The following is a 13240-nucleotide window of genomic DNA, read 5'->3' as shown; positions in this document are numbered from 1 at the left end:
CATAACTGCTTAATAAATGCTTCTTGAGAAGAAATGAATTGTCTTTTCATGTATACATGTTAGACTTCCCAAACAGATGGGAGGGCAGGGATTTTGAATAATACTTCCTTATATTTATATAACACATAACCTAATTTTAAAAAAAAGCAGGTGCTCAATAAATATTGGATAATGAGTGAAATAGGCAAACTTTTTTGTATTGTAGAATTAATTGAATTCTCCACTTAAATGCAGTGGATTCTGAGATGAATGGGCTCCTGCTTCTTCCCTATTATGATGATGGACAAAAGTTATTTCATAGATACTATAAGAGATGTAACTCCCTTATATATCTATTTGTTTTTCATATTTACATGTTCCCCTTGTAAGCCTGAGTTTTAGGATGCTGGGGTCTTCTTGTTTTTGTTTTGTTTTTTTTTGTTTATGAGATAGAAGTTACATGGTCGTATAATAGGAGCCAGAAGGAGTTAGTACCACAGAAGCTGCTGGCTCTTGAGGGTTGGTTCTGATTAAAATTACGTTAGTTGTTAACCCATATCCCCACCTCAGTGTTTGAAAAGGGAATGCAGCTCTGGCCCTACAGATAAGAACATAAATGAACTTCATTAAGATAGACTCCAATCCCCAGGGACCCACATCCAAGATAAAACACTCAATTATCTTAGATTGTTTCCTTTAAACAGAGACCAAGGAAGACAGGGGTCAAGGGGAGGGGGAAAGGGCCTGCTTATCTGAAATACAGCTGAAGTTAGAATGATGTAATATGAGCATATATAGTTCTGGAAAGGCTGAGGTACAGTGCTGACTACCTGTGATCACTGGACTGGGCGGAGCACAGCAGGCCTATTTCAAGAGCACCCTGGACCCCACCTCAAGCTAGTCTATTTCTGGTAACAAACTTTTCCCTCTGACATCTGATTAACTCCAGGACATCAAAACCTGAAACATAACAGAGGCCAGGGAACCTGAATGAGTTTCTTTGCCACAAGGTGTACTGTGGTAGGTAGATGCTAGGAGCTCTTAACATTTTTGTGCCATGGACCCCTTTGGGATTCTAATGAAGCCTACAGACCTCCTTCTCAGAATAACATTTTTAAATACATTTAAAAAACACAAAGGATTACAAAGGAAACCAATTATATTGCAAAATTATTGTCAAATTACTTAAAAAAACCTGAAACTCATTGATGCCAGTTTAAGAACCCCTGAGCTAGAAAACCAAGGCTAGATATAAAAAAGTAACTTCCTGCAGAATTCTACTCAAGTTAGAGTTGTCAAAGGATGAAACAGGTTTAGAAGGTTCTGGTCATTAAGCTCAGGAAATCAAGCAACTAGGTCAAGGTTTACATGATTTCAAGGAATGCATTTTTAACCTACTACTAGGAGTTAACCTACTACCTGGAGAAACTGATAGCCCCAACAGAATAGGCTAAAAGCCAAAGCTTGGGAAGCCTGGATGTGAAATGTGTCTGAATCAAGAAAAAAATAGGTACTGACTTGGATAAAGTAGAATGTGCGACGAAGCTTAATTCCTCTAATCACAGCTAGCCCTGGGTAACAACAAACTTTGATTGAAGGTGTACTATTAGGAAGTACTGTGCTAGGTAGAGAGCCTGTTCTCTGGGGCAGCTGGGTGTCAGGCAGAGAGTCAGGAAAACCTGAGTTCAAATCCGATTTCAATACTAGCTGCATGACTCTGGGCAAGTCACATAACCTCTGTTTGTCTCTGTTTCCTCATCTAATAATAGTGTGTCCCAGAGTTGTTGTGAGGCTCAGATGATGTAATAATTATGAAGTGCTTAGCACAGGGCCTGGCACACAGTACTATGTAAATATTTGTTAATATTAATCTTATTTTATAATCTAATGGAGGGAAAACATCTATACACTAATAACTTTGATACAACAGGGAGAAAAGTATAAAGGAAGGGTCTAAGAAAAGTGCTCTGAGAAATCCAGCGAAGTAGAGATTACCTGAAGGCTGAAGGAAGGCTTTGGGAGGGGAGCCTGAGGGGAGCTTCCCAGAAGCTAGTATCCCCACTTTGCACACCTGTTCCTTTTACTCCAGGTGTCTAATGCTCTTCTAAATGATAAACCCTTCTATCAGGAAAGGCTATCAGGACAATCATTTGCATCTTGGTGTGAACTTTACTTGTCATGTTGCTTATCCCAGGGACGTTTATACCTCAAGCATTTTCTCTAATTGTAAATCAAAAGCCTTATCCTCTGTTAAAGGAATGTTTGGTACCAGCTGAGTAGTAGAAAGGGGAAGTATATTTTGGGACAGAGATGTCTTCCCTGAAATAATACCATGTAGGCAGCCTGATCTCAGAGAATGGCATGCTTTAATCTCATTTTCTCAGGGCCAGGCTTCTACGACTCCCCCTCAATATTCCAGGGTACTCTGAGGGATGGGGTGGGGGGTCTTGCAACAACAATGCTACTTGCAGCTGCTGTGGTTGTATAAGACCAAAAACACCAGCACGCAGGAGGGGCTGCTAAGCACAGGTTCTTTGATCTGCTTTTCTAAGGAAAGCAACTTTAAGGGGTTTACAATCTCACTTTAATCAAACATACGTATATCATTCACTTAGTTCAGGGGGAAAAACCAGCACCCAGAACCTCAGAGCAAATAACAAGCAGAAATTATAAACAGAGCAAAATAACACAAATCAACAGACAGGCTTCTATCTGTCTGACCATAGCAATACATACACAGTTACCAGAGAGAGAAGCACCAACATCTGGGTGTTCAAAGCCAGGGCTTTGAACCAATGGCTACCCAGAGTCTCCACACCAACACTCTTCCAATGAGTGTCCCCAAAAGGAAAACGCTAGCCTCCAAGTATATATACACTTCTTCAGGGTCAGAAGGTGTCACAACCATGTGACTCAAATCCATGTGACCTAGGCCTTGCTGTGATTTAAGCAGGTCATGGAAGACTCCTGATTCAATCAAAGACTCTTGGTTGAAACAAAGACAAGACTCAATTGAAGGCACTCGATCACCTTAGTTCTAAGAAGCACTCAAATATAAAACAACAAAAAGTTCCACTTTGTTTGCCATTACATTTGGAAAGCAAGACTCATCAAATGTACATGACTGTCTTAGTGCTGAGAAGCACTCCTAAACAAAAAACGAAGGCAAAAAGTCTCACCCTGCTTGTCCTCACAGGTCTCCATTGCTACCAGCTCAAGCCTACACTGTCTGTTTCTCCCATTTGAGGGAGGGGACTAGTGACTAGCACTCCAAGTTCCACTTAACTACTTATATTATGTAATTTTACAAAGGAATAGTTGTTTCAAAGATATAGCAAAAAGAAACATAAAAGTAATTTCTTCCCAACACATTAGGGCCATAATGCCCTGTACACCACTTTGCTCTTAGCTGGGTGGCATGGAATAGGCTCAACACTTAAATGAGTTCCTACATAGCATGGATCTCATCAAGTTTACATGGAAAGGTGGCATTGCTGCCAGATCAATGCTTCTGCTGGACTAAAGTCCTGCAGATCACACCCAAAGATTTTTCCTTGTTCCTTGAGGAATTGATGCTGGGCTAGCTGTAATACCTGGCCTGGATTCCATATCCAGATTCCTGTAACACATGCTCTTGATCCAGATTAGAAACTCCATGCCTATAAAAGGAAACAAACATGTCAAAGAGGCCCCATTTATTAGGGTTCATATAGTTTCATCATAGGAAAGCCCCATGGCCTTCTCCCTTAAAGCATGTTTTTCTCACTAGATGCCATTACCATCAGAGTACAGGTGAAGACAATGAGGCAAAAAATGGCAAAGATGTGGCCAAAGCTGACTCGGTCTTTTTTAAAGACACCAACAATTCTGGTTATACAGTTAATGGGCCAAAAAGGCTCCTCCCAACCATAAGGCAAGCCAGCTGGAAGCAGGTAGAGAATGTCCATACATTCTCCAGTCTTTCCAAGGCACTTCCCTTCCATGTCATTCCAATTGTCCTCTGTATGTTGACACCATCTTAAGCCAACGGGGCCTGAACGTGTACAAGACCACCACTACTAACAGCCTCGCCTACAATTAATCGACCTACATATAATCATCAGATTATAGATTAAGAGCTGGAAGAAACCTTGGAGTCATCAAGTCCACCCTTCCCCCCCTCCCCCACTTTAGAGATGAGGGCACTGAGGCCAAAGGAAGTAAGTGAGTAGCCCAAGGTCAGAGCTAGTACAGGTCAGGGATAGGATTAAAACCTAGTTCCTCTGATACTAAAGCCCACACTTTTTCCACTCTACCACCCTGGCTCTTCACTGTAACACACTGCTTCCTAAAAGTATTAAACTTTTAAAAATTAAATTAGACCAATCTATAAAATGGGGTAAGGTATCTAATGAACTTCATTCTTATCTGAGCTTAACAAAGGAGGGTTGAACTCAAGTGTGTACACAGACACAAAATAGTCGGGTGTAGAAATATATTGAAGAGGTTGGGGACAGTAAAAGGGGAGCAAGGGAGAGAGAACAGATTGTGAAAGGAAGAGGAAGAAAGTATAAGAATCGATGATTAGAGGCTGAGATGGCTGAAGAGAAGAGGGGCAGAAGAATGGGAGTAGACCACGTGAATTGTACATTACTGCTGTTGATCACATTCCTTCTCAATCGTTACCTTCTTCTTTGTAAAGGGGGGTAGGGACAAAGAGAGGAGAAAAGTAGGAGGCTATTATAGAGGGAAATAGGGCAGCTATGTGGTGCAGTCGATAGAGCGCTGGCGCTGAAGTCAGGAGGATCTGAGTTCAAATGTGGCCTCAGACACTTGCTAGCTGTACCCTGGGCAAGTCACTTAAGCCTGTTTACCTCGGTTTCCTTATCTGTAAAATGAGCTGGAGAATGAAATGGGAAATCATTCCAGCATCTTTGCCAATGATTTGCCAAATGGGGTCACTAAGAATTGGACACAATTAATTGACAACAACAACAATAGAGGTAAATGCACAATGAAAGTACTCCAACTCAAAGTTACTGGTATTTTCCCACCCATAAAATGAAAAAGAACTAGAAAGTGAATACAACAATGTTGGAGCAGGACTCTTAATTCAATGACGAGGTTTCCAAGGAATCATATGTGCACTAAGGGGAGTTGGTTCTTATTCACATAATTGAATCATACTCCCTTTATTCCAAAATGATTCCTCCCACTGACAGAGCTTATAATAGTAAGTATTGTCACCAGTGGGGATAAAGCTGAGGTATATAGTATTGGGTCCTTATGATAGGTCATGTTAGTAGAAATAGTTGGCATAGCTTCTAGCACTTAGTTCTTGACTTATTGTCTTCCTCTCCCCCTCTGTACACAATTTGTCCCTGGGGGTGAGTAGGCTTAAGCTTGAAGCACAAACATACTATAACACAAATATAAGGAACACATATGGCTGAGGAGTACTTTTCTGGCCCTGGTAGCCCTTTCCTTCCCTTGAAGAGTCTCCATCAAATTCACTAATGGGTGTGGCATAGCCAATGAATGACATTCCCTTGTTTATAGGACGGTGTCTCAACCACCAGGTGAATTCATTCCTAGGCTGAGGGTCAAACAAGTTGCTCCTCAGGGATGACTTCTCTGGACTTGGCTGCTGTAGCTACTGGCAAACTCTACTACTGACTCCAGGGACCTTGACTCTTCTGACCTTCCAAAACTCACAGGGCTGTTTCCTGGTCTGCCCCATCCCCAGATACTCAGTCAACTAAAATCAGAAAAAGATACACATGTTCATAGATCTATGGTGATTGGAATGGGAGATAAGGCAGCCGTTGTCTATTGTCCTCCCTCCCCACAACCCGCTCCCCATACTTCTCCGGAGGATTTAGGTAGTTCTTACTTTGCATATTACTTACTTTACCTATTACCAGGATGGAAAAGGGGAAGAGTAGGATATATACAGGGCTGTGCTGTCAAATGTTTAACAAGTGGCTCTCTAGAGAGGGATGGAATATGTGCATGACACATTTAAGTTTAATCTGCATTATTAACATTTTCTCTATCACTCTCTCAAGTATAGGCAATCAACAAAACAATAAATCAAACCCCAATTTGTATCATTTGCCTATTTTCCTAAGGGCAAATGTTCACACAGAAAATTTAACAATCATCTCTGATAAGCTGGTATGAGCCAGTACAAGGCAGTTCCAGCATGCTCCCATATGTGTTTATCTTTTTTGCATGTGAACTCAGATCCAGCCTTGTCATTAGCCATTCTGCCTCCAATTAGAAAACTCCTAGTCACCACACAGCACCAACCCCTTTGTAAGAAGCTGGCTTCCCAACATTCCATATGTTGAACTGGCAGCAGGCATACAATATTGTGTATGTTCTCTATTGCCCGCAAGGAAGAGTAAATCCAAGTATGCTCTAAGGACTAGATTCTTATTAGCCATTCTCTTGATTCTAAGTTGTCTTGGTTCTAAGAAGGCAAGAGATTATGGACAAGGCCACATTATTGATAAAACTGAAAAAAATCCTAGAATTTTGTGAATTATTTGATTCTCTGGGTCTTCAGTTTTGTTTCCCACTTGCCAAATCCTTCTTACTATTTCAAAGAGCAAAGACTTCACTTCATCTTATTTTTAAAGGTACAATGTGCTTCTTTGATTTCAGATAATACTTGAGTGATATAAATCCAAACCAATCAGAAATATATTGATTACATTCCCCCTTAAAAAGATGTGTCTAAAACTAAGGTGAAAGACTTTGCAAAATGGATAATAGATCCAGAAGAGACCTTAGCAATTATCTTGCCCAACTACCTCATTTTATAAACTGAGGCCCAAGTAGAATAAATGACTTACCCTAAGTAATATACATCAGAGGTGTAATTTGAACCCAGGGCCTCTGACTCCAAAGTTAGTACTCTTTCTGTTGTCCCATGTTGCCTTTCCCTAATTTATCTTGTAAAATCATAGTTTTGCTAAACCCCAGATATGTTCATCATTCCTCCTGGAGATACTGGGAGAGTAACTCTTTAATATGGAGGGGTTATTCAATCATTTTATGTCCCCGCTGAGATGGAACCCAGATGTAGATGAATTTTTTTAATTAGAAAAAATCGCCTGATGTCTTTTAAGCTTCAACAAGTGTCAAAACAGTTAAAGCTCAATTTATTTAAAATTTGCAGTCAGGGACAGGGTGTGAGAGAGAAACATTGTCATGTTACTGCCATGCTACAGGACCACACCAAGAACTCCATTTCTCCTGAATGGCATTTTCCTCTTTGTCCAGCAGTGATTTATTTTGCTATAATTACATGCTGCATTCAATCAGACTTGGCCAGATATTTTTTTGCCTGTGCTCTGGAAAATATTTGGGCCGAGGGGGCATTCACTGGGCTCATTTAACAGTAGGCAAGTTGCAACAAAACCAGCCTTATTCTCTGAGAAAATGCATGTTTCTTCTTGTCTCTCCACACAGAGGTGACTCCAACAGCCCTGTTTGGCTCTCCCACGTCTGTTCCCGTATTTGGGTTGTACAGACTTTTTGTCACTCTCCTTTGGCGGTGTGCACATATTGTAGGAATGCATTTTTTTCCAATCAGCTAGCAGCTAACAATGAGCCACCTAAGCTCTGGAAATCCCTCTTTTGCCTGTGGTTGTAGAAGAACGCTTAAAGGATTTAAAGATGTCAGTCATCATATGGGGTTTTTTTTTCCTGCACTGAGGGGGGAGAGGAGAGAGAGGAGAGATGGAGAGGGAAGAGAGAAGAGAGGGAGAGACAAGAGAGAAAGAGACAGAGAGACAAACAGAGAGACACAGAGAGACAGAGACAGAGACAGAGAGAGAGACAGACAGAGAGAGACAGAGACCTGAGAGAGAGACAGAGAGAGAGAGAGAGAGAGAAAGAGAGACAGAGACAGAGACAGAGAGACAGAGACAGAGAGACAGAGACAGAGAGAAAAAGGGAGAGGAGAGAGGGAGAGAGGAGAGAGGAAGAAGAAAGAGGCAGAGAGAGGAAGAGAGAAAGAGAGAGGGAAAAGAGATAGGAGAGAGGAGAGAGGGAAAGGAAAGAGGAGGAAAGAGAGAAGGGAGGCACAGGGAGAGAGCCTTAGTGGGGGAGGAGAGGAGGGAGGGAGACAGAGAAGCCGAGTAGCCTGCTGGCAAGCAGGCAGGCAGAGCTGGAGTTCAGAAATTATCCTCTGTGTGTGGTCTGAGGCTATTTCTCATTTCACGAAATACATGCTTCATTCCTGGCTCAGGCTAAATCTGCACGTCACTGAATGAGTCCCTTATCCACTTTCCAAAACACTGAGATCTGAAAGTGCTCTGTGGGCGGACTGTTACTATCAGCAAAAGCAAATAAGCCAACTTATTTGGCTAAGCATTTTTTAATACTTAAACATAATACCCTTAAGCAACACTTGAACAGTTGTGGCCAGCAAAGAGAGAAAAAAGAAGGGAACAACCCACCCCCACCCCCAAGCCCTTCCTTGTGTTATCTAAGGTGTGATGACTTTTCCTTTTAAAGGCAGACATTCAGTCCCTGGTGTGTTAAAGGTACTGTCTGATAGTGGCAGGAGACAGGAAAAAAAACACAAACCCACAAAAAACTGGAAATGATGAGCCACCCCACCTGAATGGCTAGGAATCTCCTGGGAGGTCTTTGACTGCAATTTGCAATGGAATTCAACCCCTGCTACTTCTATAATCAGAATCATTTAGTACAAACTAAATAATAATTTTCCTCTCCCTCAAAAAAAGGGGGGAGAAGGGGGAATCCAGTCGCTGCTTGTGTAAAAAGAAAACATCCTAAGGGACCAAAACGTTAAAAGTGCTAAGTTGAAAAATTGTGGGCCTCTAACGTCCAGGGAGCAGGTACAACAAATATTGTCCCTGTGTGCTGGGTCTCGGCCCTGACTGCAAACCATGGTTTACTTACTGCCAATGGAATAACCAGATTTTATTGGGTATATTAACAGACCAAAGCAGGACCACTGGGTGGGTAAAAACCTGCATGGACAGGATGGCACCAGACAGCCGCACCCAAGGTTTTTCTACCACTAACTGGAAGTGGTTTTCTGTTTTATGGAGCAAGAAGGAACTGTAAAGTTTGCAGTTTTTAACTCAGCAGAATAAACCAGATCAGCCCCATCTAAGACTGAACTCTGCAGACAATCCGTATCATGCAGACCCTACTAAAACCAGACAGATTAAGATTTCCTTCCTTTTTTTCTTGAGGAAGGTAATCTTTTTCACTCTGAGGGAACTGAGGCTCCATACCAAGGTGTGGAACCAAACTGTCCTTGAAAGAAAAAGAGGACCGCATGGGCAACAAGTACTTCCTTTAAGCACGGTGAATGGAAAGGGAGGGGACTTTTTCTTTCTTTGCAGTTCAGTCATTTCAGTCATGTTCAACTCTTCATCCATCCCCTTTTTGGGGTTTTCTTGGCAAAGATACTGGAGTGGTTTGCCAGCTCATTGTAAAGATGAGGAAACTGAGGCAAACAAAATTAAGTGACTTGTCCAGGGTGACACAGCTAGGAAGTGTCTGAGGTTAGACTTGAACTCAGGTCTGGCCTGGCACTCTATCTGCTATACCACCTTTCTAGTTTTTTTTCCCCATAAGAACTTCTCATGGGTCTGCCAAGGTGTGCTTCCTGCCCTAAGATGAAAGGTTCTCAGATAGATTGTATGCATGTAGTACATGAAAAACCAGGCCCCCTCTCAATTACCTAGCTGCCCACTCACCCTCTGGCAGGGGCAGGAGGCTTTTATATACACAAACCTCTCTGTAGTCCGTTCTCTCCATCATCCCCAAATTGTTATTCTGTTATTTTCTACTGTGCTCTGGAATGCTGATCATGTGATCAAATAAGGCGGCCCTCTGCATCATCAACCTTCAAATACATCCAATAGTCCAAGACTGGAGAGGAGAATCTTCAGGGCCTTGTCTACAACATGTAACCTGGTTGGGAGAGGCAAGGTACAGCTTTACAAACTTGCCTCCTCCGCTAGCGGTTGTAGGAAGAAGGGGGATTAATGTTTTCAGTCCCCACAGACCAACACAGATAGCCACAAGTTTCTAAACTTTGGGGCTTGGTGAAACGAGAATTGGGACAGCAGACCTCCTGAGTCACTGCTGATGTCATGTGGGCTATGATAGACTGTGTGGGAATCATCAGCTAAGGAGAGGAGAGTAAATTATACATCGTTGGTGTTCAGTATTAGTGGATTTGATTTTAAAAGAGAGAAAGAAAAGGAGAAAGGAAGGGAGGAAGGAAGGAAGGAAGGGAGGGAGGGAGGGAGGAAGGAACGAAGGAAGGAAGGAAGAAAGGAAAGAAAGAGGAAAGGAAGGAAGGAAGGAAAGAAGGAGGGAAGGAAGGAAGGAAGGAGGGAAGGAAGGAAGGAAGGAAGGAAGGAAGGAGGGAATGAAGGAAGGAAAGAAGGAGGGAAGGAAGGAAGGAGGAAAGGAAGGAAGGAAGGAAGGAAGGAAGGAAGGAAGGAAGGAAGGAAGGAAGGAAGGAAGGAAGGAAGGAAAGGAAGGAAAGAAGGTAGGAAGGAAGGAAGGCAGATGGACTGGGGAGGAGGGCAAGGAAAATAAGAAAAAAGAACCAGTAATTCCTTGTGATGATGACAACTGACATCACAGGAACTGACCCATGCAGCCACAATGCGCTCTGAGCATACCTTGTTATACCTGTGAGGAGCAGCATGACATAGTCGCTAAGGGACTGGTTTTGGCATTAGGAAAACCAGGGTTCAAGTCCTGCCTCGTACACATTCCAGCTAGCTGGCCATGAGCAGGCTGCTTAACCTCTAAGGGCCCCAAGCAACCCTCTAAGTCTATAAATTATGGTCTCAGTGTCATTCTCCTTTGGAAACGTGGTGCCTGGTAGGCTGCTTTTGCCCCTGTCCCTCTTTAGCACTCCAGTCTGTATGTACTAATCCTTAAACTCAGAGTCAGGGCAACTCCAAGAGTTAGTTAGGTTTTTTTCTGGTGTCTAGCCATCAGCTGGCAGACAAATCAGGCCGAGCTCAGTGACTCAGTCCAGATGAGCCTTTCCCAAAGCTGGACGGGTCCAAGCTCACTCTGCTCACACAATGATTGCCAGTTTTAAAATTCCAGTTAAAGAAGAAAAAAAATACTTCCACCCCTGGAGCTGCCATATAAAACAAAACCTCCTGGGGAAATGCCTCACTGGAGAAATTCCTATGATGGTTACCTGAGCCTGAGCTCATGTGTTGGAGCATAATATTTAGGGCAGGAAAAGGAAAAAAAAATAAAAGGCAGACAAGCAGCAGAATGAGAAGTTCCTGGATTTTAGGCTTGGCATATTTCTGAACATTAGAGGTAGTTTTGCAGCCCAAGAATGTTTCCGATTAATATCACAGTCCTTCAGACGAATGGAATGTAAACCACATACCAATTATTGGAATCCCAGAAAGGAAACTCCCTTTTCCATCTGTCTATCCATCCAGTTGCCTGCCCACCCAAACACCCACCTACTCAATGTCTTCTAAGCACTCTCCCCCTTCAAGAGAGCAAAGGAAAAGTCTTGCTACAAGTATAGGTGTTCCCTGCTGCTACTACTAATAGATGCTCCTAGAGATGTTCCCTTCCTCTTCCTTCCAGTACCATTCATTCTTAAATTCATTCATGCAAGAAATATTTATGAAGTGCCTAAGATGTTCAAAGCACTGGGCTAGGTAGGCATCAGTAACACAAAGACAAAAGTGAAATGATCTCTTCCTTTTGGACCTACTGTGTACACAGATAAGTAAATGCAAATAATTTGAGGACAGAAGGAGTATTAACAACTGGTGAGATCAGAGAAAGAAGTTTCCCAGAGGAGGTAATCCCTGAAGTGAGCCCTGAAAAAAGATGAGGGTGCTAAGAAGTGTCAATGAGGGGAGAATGCCTAGGTGAAGGTGTGGGGGAGGGAAACAGCATGCCAAGTTCAAGGAACAGCACATGAGCCAGATTGGTTGGAAGGTGAAGAATGCGTGGGTGACTAATGTCAGATAAAGCTGCAAAGGGAAGTTGGATCCATGGAAGGTCTTAAAAACCAAGAAGAAGAATCTATCTTCTATCACAGAAGTGAGAGAGAGCCAATGAAAGCTTTTGAGCAGGGAGATGATGAGTTAAGACATCTGCTTTTTGTTTCTATTGTTTGAGCTGGACTTACGATTTTACCAGTGCAGGGAATTCCAGGTATGGACATTTCCTCCAAAAATGCACATCAGCAACTCATTTGGACCTTACAGTCTTGGAGGGTTGCCTAGGTTCCTGCGAGGTTTCTAAGTGACTTGTTGAGGGTCACATAGCAAAATGGCGCCAGAAGTTTTCCAGAATCAAAGACTGGTTATCTATCCACAGCATGCTAACTCCCAGATTTGACTTTTGGTAAATTATCTTGCCAGGTGTGGGGGCCAAAATAGGAGTATGAGTGAGGGAAAGGGAGAGTCAAGGATCACTCTGAGGTTTAAAATCTAGGTGACTGGGAAGGTGATGATGTTCTCAAAAGAAATGAGAGTTTGGAGTTGGGAATGAATTCAGGGAGAAAGTAAGTTTTCATTTTGACATGTTGAGTTTGAGATGCTGAAGGACATCCAGGCTGAGGTGCCCAATAGGCATTTGGGGACATCAGATGATCTCAGGACAGAGGTAAGAGCTGGATATATAGATGTGGGAATCATCTTCATGGGATGGGGACTGAATTCATGGGCTCTGAAAAGAAAACCACCCAAGGGAGACTGTGTCAAATACGAAGAGAATACGACTCAAGAAAATCCTTGTGGGACACATTCAAAGATTGGAGATGATGCTGAAAGCAGGAAGGAAGCCTAAAAAGCAGTCAGAATGGAGGAGAATCAGGAGAGAGCTGTGTCACAGAATCTGAAGTAGGACAAAGTGGGCATCAGTAATGTTGAAAGCATGAGAGGTCAAAGAGCAATTGGACTGAGAAAGGGCTGTTAGATTAGCCATCGGGTGATTTCTAATAATCTGGGGAGAGCAATTTCAGTAGAGCTGAGAGATCAAAGGTCTTATTATAAAGGGGCTGAGAATTGAGTGGGTGGTGAGGAAGAAGAGAAATCAAGAGGATACAATTCTTTCTAGGATCTTGGCAGTAAAAACAAGGAGAGATACAGGTTAAGAACTTGAGGGAATAAGGAGATCAAGGGAAAGGATTTCCTTATTTTTAAGGGCTCTAGGATTCTTTCAAGCATATGTAAGCAGAGGGGAAAGGAGAAAATGATATATGAAAGAGGAGGAAATGATT

This window comes from Trichosurus vulpecula, chromosome 1, assembly GCF_011100635.1.
Source record: "Trichosurus vulpecula isolate mTriVul1 chromosome 1, mTriVul1.pri, whole genome shotgun sequence".
Classification (NCBI taxonomy): Eukaryota; Metazoa; Chordata; class Mammalia; order Diprotodontia; family Phalangeridae; genus Trichosurus; species Trichosurus vulpecula.
Note: the sequence above shows the minus strand (reverse complement) of the source record.